Source organism: Hipposideros armiger, unplaced genomic scaffold (genome assembly GCF_001890085.2).
Source record: "Hipposideros armiger isolate ML-2016 unplaced genomic scaffold, ASM189008v1 scaffold_153, whole genome shotgun sequence".
Taxonomy (NCBI): Eukaryota; Metazoa; Chordata; class Mammalia; order Chiroptera; family Hipposideridae; genus Hipposideros; species Hipposideros armiger.
The window spans coordinates 776395-788564 of record NW_017731503.1 but is presented as its reverse complement, the minus strand read 5'-3'; the positions used below and the strand labels follow the sequence as shown (position 1 = coordinate 788564).

Sequence of the window (12170 nt, the reverse complement as noted above, 5' to 3'; positions counted from 1 at the left end):
TCTGGCAACCATCAGTTCCTTCTCTGTATCTGAGTCTGTTTTTGTTTTGTTTCTTTTATTTTGTTCTTTACATTCCACATATTAGTGAGAACATAAAGTATTTGCCTTTCTCCGTCTGACTTTTTTCACTTAGCATAATGCTTTCTAAGTGTGTCCATGTTGTCATAAATGGTTAAATTTCATTCTTTTTATGGCTGAGTAATATTCCATTATATATATATATATATATATATATATATATATATATATATATATATATATATATCACCACTTCTTTATCCAATCTTCTATTCATGGGCACTTGTGTTGCTTCCATAAAATGGCTATTTTAAACAATGCTGTAATGGAAATAAGGGAGCATATATTTTTTTTCAAATTAATGTTTTGGAGTCTTCAGATAAATACCCAGAACTGGAATTAATGGATCAGAAGGTAGTTATATTTTCAATTTTTTGACATACTTAATTTAGTCAATATTGATGTAACTATATACAATTTTATATGTAGCATGTGGACTTTAATATTACGGAATTTGGTCTTTGTAACTAGCTTACATATCAACAAAGTTACTCTTTGCTTATCTGTCCTAAACTATGAAGTGTTGCACTAACAGATCCCCTCCCATAGCTTTTTACTATGGTAAACAGATTATTTCTCTCCTTAAGGCAAGGTGAAAAAACCTAAAGTTCCCATGCAGAAAAACACATGAACCCAAAATTATCAAATTCTAAAGTTTCAGCAGATGTACACCAGAAATAGATACGTGCAACTCTGTAAGTCTCTTACCTAAGTGGTACCATAGCAAGTTGTTGACCAAAAGAACACACATGTTTCTCATTAAACTTGGTTTTAATGATTCTCAAAATGCTGTGACTGATTTATGGTCAAGTTGTTTCCATTTTAAAATACTGATTTAAAATACTAATACCTTAAAAACTGCCACTTCTAAAGGGAGGTCAAATATATGTTGATGGAAGGAGAACTGACTCTGGGTGGTGAACACATAATGTGATATATAGATGATGTATTACAGAATTGTACACTTGAAACCTATGTAATTTTACTATGTGTTGTCACCCCAATAAATTTTAATTAAAAAAAACTGCCCACCCACAGGTCCACAAAGCATTATCCTCTCCTTCTGAAGGGTTTATGATGCATTGTAATCATTAGCCAGGCTTTTACTATTAAATTTAAATGACCAATTGAGAAAAAAAGTTCTGAGACTGTTTTTCCACCACTGATTAAGACTGGAGTGGCAGGTATTAAGGATAATATTTATTTAGCTTTCTGTGCTTTTTGGTCAGACTTGGTGACTTTGCCAGCTCCAACTGCCTTTTTGTCCACCACTTTGATGACACCTACAGCAACTGTCAGTCTCATGTCACTAACAGCAAAATAGCCCAGAGGAGGTTAATCAGAGAAACCCTCAATATACATGGGTTTGCCAGGAAGCATATCAATGATGGCAGCATCAGCAGATTTTGAAAACATTGGGCCATCTTCCAGCTTTTTCCCTGAATGACAATCAATCTTCTCCTTAAGATCAGCAAATCTGCAAGCAATATGAGCTGTGTGACAATCAAGCACATGTGTGTATCCAGCACTGATTTGGCCTCGATGCTTCAGGATAATCACCTGAGCCATGAAGCCAGCTTCTTCCATTTGTGGGTCATTTTTGTGTCACCACACATATTGCTACAACAAATATCTTTGAGAGACACATTCTTGCCATTGAAGCCCACGCTGTCCCCAGGAAGAGCTTCACTCAAAACTTCATGGTGCATTTAAACAGATTTTACTTCAGTTGTAGTGTCAACTGGAGCGAAGGTGACCACCATACCAGACCTGAGAACACCAGTCTCCACTTGGCCCACAGGGACAGTATCAGTACCACCAATTTTATAGAGGGAAAGATGCAAAGGCATGTCAGTTGCACAAACTGGTGGCAGAATGCAATCCAGAGATTTAAGAAGCATGATTCCACTGGCATTGCCATTTTTACAGGTGACTTTCCATCCATTGAACCAATGCGTATTAACACTTGGCTCCAGCATGTTGTCACCATTCCAACCAGAAATTGGCACAAATGCTACTGTGTCAGGGTTGTAGCCAATTTTCTTAATGTAGGTGCTGACTTCCTTAATGATTTCCTCACATCTTTTCTGGCTGTGAGGTGACTCAGTGGATTCCATTTTGTTAAAACCAACAATTAGTTGTTTTACACCCAGTGTGTAAGCCAGAAGGGCGTGCTCTTGCATCTTCCCATTCTCAGAGAAACCTCCTTCAAATTCACCAATACCAATAGCAACAACCTTGTCAGCACAGTCAGCCTGTGACTTTCCTGTAATCATGTTTTTGATGAAGTTTCTGTGTCCGGGAGCATCAATGATGGCCACATAATGCTTGCTGGTCTTGAATTTCCACAGGTAGATATTAATGGTGATACCACGTTCACATTCAGCTTTCAATTTACCCAAGACCCAGGCATCCTTTCCCATCTCAGCAGCCTTTCTCTGAAATGTCTTATGGTTCTTTTGCCGATCCCAGCACATTTGTAGATCAGATGGCCAGTAGTGGGAGACTTTCCAGAATCTATGTGTCCAATGACAATGATGTTGATATGTGTCTTTTCCTTTTCCATTTTGGGTTAGATTTAGTGGAGGTTTTCACTACACCTGTGTTCTGGTGGCAAATCCATTGCAAAAAAAATATTTTTAATTTTTTGAGGAAACTTCAAACTGTTTTCCATAGTGGCTGCAACAATTTGCAACCCCAACAGTGTAAGATAGCTCCCTTTTCTCCACATCCTTGCCAACACTTGTTTGTTGATTTATTGATGATAACCATTCTGACAGGTGTGAGGTGATATCTCATTGTGGTTTTAATTCACATTCCTCTGATACTTAGTGATGATTATGACATTTTCATATGTATATTGACCATCTGTATGTCCTCTTTAAAGAAATGTCTATTCAGGTCCCCTGCCCATTTTTTAAATTTAATTGTATATTGTTTTGGTGTTGAGTTGTATGATTTTTTAAATAAATTTTTAATATTAACCTCTTATCAGATGTTTCATTGACGAATATCTTCTTCTATTCAGTAGGCTGTCTTTTCCTTTTGATGGTGGTTTCCTTTTCTGTGCAAAGGATGTAGTCCCATTTGTTTATTTTTTCTTTTGTTTCTTTTGCCCAGGGAGATAGATCAGAAAAAAAAAGGTTACTAAGAGCAATGTCAGAGTTTACTGCCTATGTTTTCTTCTAGGAGTTTTATGGTTCCAGTCTTACATTTAAGTCTTTGATCCATTTTGAGTTTATTCTTGTGAATGGTGTAAGAAGGTGGTCTAGTTCCTTTTTTTTTTTTGCATGTGTTTTTTCATTTTCCCTAACACCATTTATTAAACAGAATGTCTTTAACTCACTGTATATTCTTGCCTCCTTTGTCATAGATTAAATAATATAGGTGTGGGTTTATTTCTGGTCTCTGTATTCTGTTCCATTTATCTATGTGTCTGTTTTACACCAATACCATTGCTGTTTTAATTACTATACCTTGTAGTATACTTTGATATCAGGTAGCATGATAACTCCAATTATTTTCTTCTTTCTCAAGATTGCTGTGGTTATTTTGGATATTTTTTTATTCCATATAAGTTTTAAGATTATTTGTTTTAGTTCTGTGGAAAATGTCATTGGTATTTTGATAGGGAATGTACTGAATCTATAAATTGCTTTGGGTAGTATGCATATTTTAATGATGTTAATTCTTTCTATCCATGACCATGGTATGTGCTTCAATTTATTTGTATTTTCTTCAGTTTTTTTCTTTCATGTCATAATTTTCCAAGTATAGGTCTTTAACCTCCTTAGTTAAATTTATTCCTAGGTATTTTATTGTTCATTTCTTGGTGGAATTGTAAATGAGATTGTTGTCTTAATTTCTCTTTCTGATACTTTGTTATTGGTATAAAAATGCAATCAATTACTGAACATTAATTTTGTATCCTGCTACTTTATTGAATTCATTTTATTAATTCTAATAGTCTTTTGGTGGATTCTTCTGTCTTCTCTCTATATAATATCATTACATCTGCAAATAAAGACAGTTTTCCTTCTTCCTTTCCAACTCGGATGCCTTTTATTTTTCCTTCTCTGATTGCTTTCACTAGGACTTCCAGTACTATGTTGAATGAAAGTGGTGAAAGTGGACTTTATCTTTTTCCTGATCTTAAGGAAAACACTTTTACATTTTCCCCACTGAGGATGGTTTTAGCTGTGGGTTGCTCACATATGGGCTTTATTATCTTGAGGAATGTTTTTTGTATTCCCACATTGCTGAGAATTTTTATCATAAATTGATGGTGGAAATTGTCAAACGTTTCTTCTGAATCTCTTGATACAATCATATGACTTTTGTCTTTCATTTCGTTTATGTGGTACATAACATTAATTGATTTGCAGATATTGGACCAACTTTGCTTCCCAGTAATAAATCCCACTTGATTGTGAAGTATGATCTTTTTAATGTATAGCTGAATTCTGCTTGCTAATATTTTTTTCAAGGATTTCTGCATTTATGTTCATCAGAGATATAGGTACATACACACACACACACACGTATATAAATGTCTTTGTCTAATTTTGGAATCAGGGTAATTGTGGCCTTCTAAAATAAGCTTGGGAGCCTTCTCTACTCTTGAATTTACTGAAATAGTTTGAGGTTAGTTTTTCTTTGAATGTTTGGTGAAATTCACCTGTGAAGCCATGTGGTCCAGGACATTTTTGTTGGGAGTTTTTAAATTATTTATATAATTTTGTTAGAGTAACTGGTTGTTTCAGATGTTTTGTTTCTCCTTGATTCAGTCTTGGAAGATGGTATGCCTCTAGAAATTTATCCATTTATTTCCAGTTATCCAATTTGTTCACATAATTGTTCATAATATTGTCTATATTTTACCTTTACAAAACATATTATATTTAATAAACCAGAGAAAAACGTATGTAAATACAGAATACTTTCATCAGAGTAAACAATAAAGAGCACTTTCAGTTTATATGTATATAGATATAGATATAGATATATAATATTGCACTCTTTTAAAACTAAAATTGATTCAATTCCTGATTTTTGCATACTTAAATGAGTCTGGAATTTGTGGCATTAAAATTTTAACAACTTTTATGAAATTATAGCTATTGTACAATATAATGTTAGTTTCAGGTGTACACCATAGTTATTCAACATTCATATACCTAAAAAAGTGATCATTATGAGAAGTCAGCAATCATCTGACACCATACCATGCTGTCAAAATATTACTGAATATTTTCCCAAGCCTATACCTTACATCCCCATTACTTATTTGCTTTACACCTGGAAATTTGAACCTCTTATTCCCCTTCACCTTTTTTCACCCCTTTTAAAATTTTTCAGTTACAATGGGCTTTCCATATTATATTAATTTCAAGTGTATGGCATGTGGTTAAACATTTATATACTTTGGGAAGTGATCCCCCTGACTAGTACATACAAGGTCAGACAATTAATTTCACGAACTTGTTGCAACAATATTGCTAGCCTTTTTTTATATCAGAGGGTTTATTCATTATAAATTGTGTCAACTGGACAAACAGATAACCAAGTTTACTATTTGGAAGTGCTGAAAAGTTTGCATGAAAAAGACAACCTGAAGTTTTTGCCAACAATACATGGCTTTTGCATCACAACAATGCACCAGCTCACACGGCACTGTCTGTGAGAGAGATTTTAGCCAGAAAATAACTAATTGTATTGGAGCACCCTCCCTACTCACCTGATCTGGCCCCGAATGACTTCTTTCTTTACCCAAATATAAAGGAAATATTGAAAGGAAGACATTTTGATGACATACATTCAGGATATCAAGGGTAATACAATGACAGCTCTGATGGCCATTCCAGGAAAATAGTTCCAAAATTGCTTTGAAGGATGGACCAGGTGCTGGCATCGATCCATAGCTTCCCAAGGGGAGTACTTTGAGGGTGACCATAATGATAATCAGGAATTAGGTATGTAGCACTTTTTGTAGGATAAGTTCACGAACTTAATTGTCTGACCTTGTCGTTATTACCATCTTATTGGCTGTATTCCCTATGCTTTACATTCCAATTACGATTTTGTAATTACCAATTTGTACTTCTTAATCCCTTCACTTTTTTCACCCTGCCCCCAACTCCTCTCCCATTTATCATCTGATAAAACTAGTAATCATCTGACAATCATGGTTATTACAGTATTATTAACTATATTTTGTGTGCTATAATATACATCCCCATGACTGCTGTGTAACAACCAATTTGTACTTCTTAAGTCTTTTTCCTTTCTTCACCAAATCCCCACCTCCTCTCATCTGGCAACCATCAAAACATTGTCTGTATCTATGAGTTTCTTTATGTTTTCTTTGGTTTGTTCTTTAGATTTCACATATAAACAAAATCATATGGCACCTCTCTCTCTCTGTTTCTCTCTCTCTCTCTCTCTCTCTCTCTCTCACTTTAACATAATTCACTTAGCACAATACCCTTCAGGTCCATAGATGGCACGACAGATGGGAAGAGCCCATTCTCTTCAATGGCCATGCAATATACTGCTGTACATATGGACCACCTACTCTTTCAATCCTCCATTGACAGACACCCAGGCTGCTTTCACATCTTAGCCAATGTAAACAACATTGCAATAAATATATAGATGCACAACTCCCCTGGAAGTCACACGTTTGGCTTTTTCAGATAAATACCTAGAAGTGGGATTACTAGGTTCATCTTTGTCTCTTGTTATAGCCTTTATTTTAAAGTTTGTTGTTCTGGTGTAACTGTTTCTATCAAGCTTTTTATTGTTTCCATTTTGATAAAATATCCTTTCCCATCCCATTACATTCAGTCTGTGTTTATCTTTCGATCTAAAGTAAGTCTCTTGTAGAGAGCATAGGTATTGGTCTTGATTCTTATCCCTTCAACCACACCTGATGACTTTTGATTAGAGCATTTAACCTATTTACACTTAAAGTGATTACTGACAGACACATAGTTATTGTTATTTCATTACTCATTTTGATGTTTCTTCCCCTCCCCCTCTTTTTCTTCTTAAATATGTCCCTTTAACATAACTTGTAATACTAGCTTGGTGGTGATGAACTCCTTTAGCATTTTTTTTTGTCTGGGAAGGTCGTTATCTCGCTTTCAATTTTAAATTATAGCCCTGCTGGGTAGAGTAGTCTTAGTTGTATGTCCTTTCTTGCTTTTATTCCTTTTGAATATTTTGTGCAAATCCCTTCTTTCCTGCATTATTTCTGTTGAGAAATCAGCTGACAGTCTTAGGAGAGATCCCTTTTAGATAATTAACTGCCTTTCTCTTGTTGTTTTTAATATTCTCACTGTCTTTAACCTTTGGCATTTTAAGTATGATGTGTCTTAGTGTGGGCCTTTTTGGGTTCACCTTGTTTGGGACTTTCTGCACTTTCTGGACTTGTATGTCTATTTTCTTCTCCAGGACAGGAAAGTTTTCGGTTATTATTTCTTCAAATAATGTCTCAAGGCCTTGCTTTTCTCTTCTCATTTTGGTACCCCTAAGATCAAATGTTGTTATGTTTGATGTTGTCTTAGGGTTTCTTAAACTATCCTCAATTTTTTAAAATTATTTTTTCTTCTTATTGTTTTGTTTGGGTGTTTTCTGCTATGTTGTCTTCTAATTCAATGATTTGATCCTCTGCTTCATCTAATTTGCTGTTGATTCCTTTTCATGCATTTTTCATTTTAGTTATTCTATATCTCATTTCTGACTGTTCTTTTTTATGGTTTCTATGTCCTTTTTTTATGCTGCTATTTCTTTGTTCATAAGCTCCTTGAGCATCCTTATAACCATCATTTTGAGCTCTGTCTCTGGTAGGTTGCTTGCTACCATTTCCTTCATTTTTCTGGAATTTTCTCTTGTTCCTTTAGTTGACAAATTTATTTGTTTCCTCATTTTGGCTGCTACTCTGTGTTCATTGTTATAAATTAGGTGGATCTGCTACATTTCTCAGTCTTAGCTGGCTTACCTTATGTAATAGGTGCCTTTTTAGGTCAGGTGGCACACTCTCCATGGTCACTTGCTCTGATAGAGCCTTGTGTGATATGTGAGGTGGGTGAGGTTGTGTTTCAGGGAGTCACTAGGGTGAGACAAGCTGTGTTTACCTGGTTAATATCAATTCTGATTTGGTACCAGTGCTAAGCCTACTCAGCAAAAATATGAGAGCACACTGAGGCCAGCCAAAGCTCACCTGGAGGCCATGGGTCCCTGAGAGTTGTCTAAAAAATAGTGCAAGTATGGTCAAGCTCGCTGCTCACAGAGAAAGGGCTTTCAGCATTGCAGAAGTTGGGTGGGGCAGTGTCCTAGGGAGCTACCAGGGTAGAATGAGTGGAGCTCACCAGTCCAATGCAGATTCAGATTTGGCCATGTGTGTGTATGGGAGGGAGGGAGTTCAACAAAGGTGCCTAATTTCTGGCTGCACAGGTGGTAAGTTTTACATAGGGAAAGAGGGAACTGTCACTCCAGTCCTCATCCTGAAGCTACACAACTCAGTTTCTCCCTGTATGTCTCTGACATCTCCCGAGTTACTGTCCCCCTGCTGGAACCCAGGGTAAGTGCCTGCAAACGAGTCAGTTTGTGCATGGGCTATTCAAGAGGATGTGTGAGTTTTCCACAGCCTTTCATCTCACCCAGACTGTCAGAATCCACACTTTTTTTCACAGTCAGATGTTGTGGGGGTTCCTCTTTATGGCATCAGTGCTCTGGGCTGAGGAGTCTGATCCTTGCTCCTCTCATCCTCTTCTAGGGAGGACCTCCATGGCCAAGATATCACTCTTGATTCTCAATTGTCACACACAGGTGTGGGACCAGCTTGTTTCATGTCTCTGCCTTGCCTACTAGTATCAGTGAGGCTTCTTTTTCTGTTCTGAGTTGTAGGACTTCTGTTCAGCTAGACTTCAGGTGGTTCTCTAGGTTAATTTTTCAATAACACAGTTGTAATTTTAATGTGATCATAGGCGAAGACAAGTAGAGGATTTATCTACTCTGCCATCTTGGAATCCCTTCCTGAATCTTTAAATTTTTTTTAAATGTTGGTTAATTTGCATTTGTACCAAAATAGCGTGAAAAGTCTCATCACTTTAAATAAATACTGTATATTACATTTTAAAAATCATTGTTAATATGATGGTCAACAAGTTATTTCTATTTGTATTTATTTGCTATTTGGTGGGAGGTTAACAAAAGGATGTGAAAGAGAACAGAATAGAATGTAGTACAATGTGTGTATTTTGTTTTAGCTCCATTTATTCATCATTGATTTACCATGAATGTGTTGAACTCACATATCACTATTTTCTATCTTGAATTAATATATATATTAATATATATATATATTAATATATATATATAGATATAGATATAGATACTAAGTTAGAGTTTTTAAGAAACTCATAGTCTATTTGTAGAAATGGGTATGTTAACAGAAAATTATAAAACATTGAGATAACTGCTAAAAATATTTAGAAAGTTTTTTGAGAACACAAAGGAAGAAAGCAATAACTGGAGCCAGATCATGGAGATATTGGGCCTCCTAGAAAAAACATTTAACTTAAACTTTTGTCCAAGACTGCTTGATGTACAAGTGTAGGCTTGGAAGGATGTTTCAGAACAAAGAAGAGAATGTACAAATTTAGAAATGATGAAGAAAATAGTGTGTTCAGAGACCTGTAAAAAGGTCAGTGTGATTACAGTATGGAGTTGACTTTGGTGAGTGAGAATGAATTTAGACAAGTGAATTGTGATCACATAGTGAAGGATCCGTCTTTAAAACTCTGAGCCATAACACAATATTTTAATGAGGGCAAGCTTTTCAACTGTATGTTTCCATAGCATCATTAATATCTCTTCTCATAACACTTAGTACATTTTAATTACTGGTTAGTTTCACTGTCTTTGTGCTATAATATCCACAAGGGCAGGGAGTGTGTCTGTCAGACTTACTGTCATATCCCCAGCTCTTAGCACAGTGCATATTAAATGAATGAATGAATTAACTTTATAATGCAGGCATCAAGGACTTATTGAAGCATTAATTTGTTAAAGAATACAAATAACTATATATAAAATTAATTATAAATAAATTTATTTAAATAATATTATGGTGGATTGAAGAGTGGCAGCCAAAAAGCTATGTGTAAGTACTAACCTCCTAACACCTGTGAATGTGACCTTATTTGAAAATAAAGTATTTGCAGATATACATAAGGATCTCAAGATGAGAATATACTAGATTTTGAATGGGCCGTAAATCCAAGGACAGGTGTTCTCATAAGAGAAAAGAGAGGGGGTCCGGCCGAATGGCACGTTGGTTAAGAGTTGGCTTGGGATGCCAGCTCTGAGCAGCAGGTCCCTGGATCGGATCCCACATTAAGGCCAGTGACACTGTGTCCTCTACAGCTAAGATGGTTAACAACAGCTTTACCTGGAGCTGGGCTGCCATGAGTTGCCAGGGATGGTGTAGGCTGCAGTAAGCTACTGTGAGTAGCTGGCAGCCACCATAAGCGGCTAGCAGCTGGCATGAGCTGCCAAGAGCCACCGTGAGTGGACGTCTAGTGGCCGGCAACCCATCTGCTTCACTCGGGAAGAGCGCAATGATAATACCAACATGGGCCAGTGAAGCGATGTCCTCCACAACTAGACTGAAGAACAAAAAGACAGCAACTTGTCTGTTCCCCTTACCCAATTCTCCAACGCTGTTCCCCTTTCTCAATTCCCCAATAAAAATCTTAAAAAAATAAAAAAACAGAGAGAAATTTTACACACAGGTACACAGAGGAGAAAGCTATATGAAGATGCAGGCAGAAATTGAAATTTTGCTGCCACTAACCAAGGAATGCCTGGAGACACCAGAAGGTAGACAGGGCAAGGAAATATACTTTCCTAAAGCCTTAATAAGAAGGATGGCCCTGACAACACGTTGATTTTGAACTTCTTGTCTTTAGAATTGTAACAGAATAAATTTTTCTTGTTTTTTTAAAGATTTTTATTGGAGAATTGGGGGGATGGGAGCAGTGCTGGGGGGTGGCAACAGTGCTGGGGGATTAGGGAAAGGGGAACAGACAAGTTGCTGTCGTTTTGTTCTTCAGTCTAGTTGTGGAGGAGGTTGCTTCACTGGCCCAAGTTGGCACCATCACTGTGCTCTTCCCGGGTGAGGCAGATCAGTCGCCGGCCTCTGGATGGCCGCTCACAGCGGCTGCTGGCTGCTCATGCTGGCTGCTGGCAACACACAGTAGCCCATGGCAACCCACTGTCACAGGGGCTGCAGGCTACGCCGTCGCCAGCGACTCACGGCAGCCCAACTCCAGGTTGAGCCGCTGTTCAGCATCTTAGCTGTGGAGGGCAGTGTCACTGGCCCTCATATGTGGGATCTGAACCGGGGCCCTCTGTCGTCCCAAGCCAGTGCTTTACAATCGCGCCACTTGGCTGGCCCTAAACTTTTCTTGTTTTAAGCCACCCAGTTTATGGTTATTTGTTACAGAATGCCTAGGAAACTAATGTGGATATATAATATTATTTTTTAATTTAAATGAAATTATATACATTTAATCACTAAGATAATAAAATAAGGAGTAGAGTAAAAAAAGGAAAGGCTGGAGATTGGTTAAGAATTAAGGAGGACATTTATTATTAATAGACCAGTTTGTAAATGATAGGAGACTGAAACAAGTCTGCAGCAAGGGACTATCTCTTGTATATTCAGAAGCTAGAACTTACAGATATTTTGGATTTTGGGGGGGAATAAGTAAGTGAAAGAAGATAAAGATGAATCCCAGATATCTCACATAAACAATTGGTTGGCTGATCATTTTCTTAATAGAAATAAAAAATGCAAGAGGAATTATGGATTTGGTAAATCTGTAACTCAGACTGTGGTATTCTTTGTCATGTGTGGCCAGGGAGCTATCTTCTCCCTTAGCTTAGTAATCAGATAGTTAATTATACAGAGATTTCATAATATTGAAACTAACAAGTCTCCCATTCTTTGCCTAAGGACTCATTGTGCATGTTGTTAGACTTTTTTAACACTCAGCCAGGAAGTTAACAACTATACCTTAGCC

At 36.8% G+C, this 12170-nt stretch overlaps 1 pseudogene; it reads right to left on the bottom strand.

Annotated features, from left to right (window-relative positions):
* Window positions 1-1278: 1278 nt before the first annotated feature.
* Window positions 1279-2644, bottom strand: LOC109387327 (elongation factor 1-alpha 1 pseudogene; annotated as a pseudogene).
* Between the last annotated feature and the right edge of the window lie 9526 nt (window positions 2645-12170).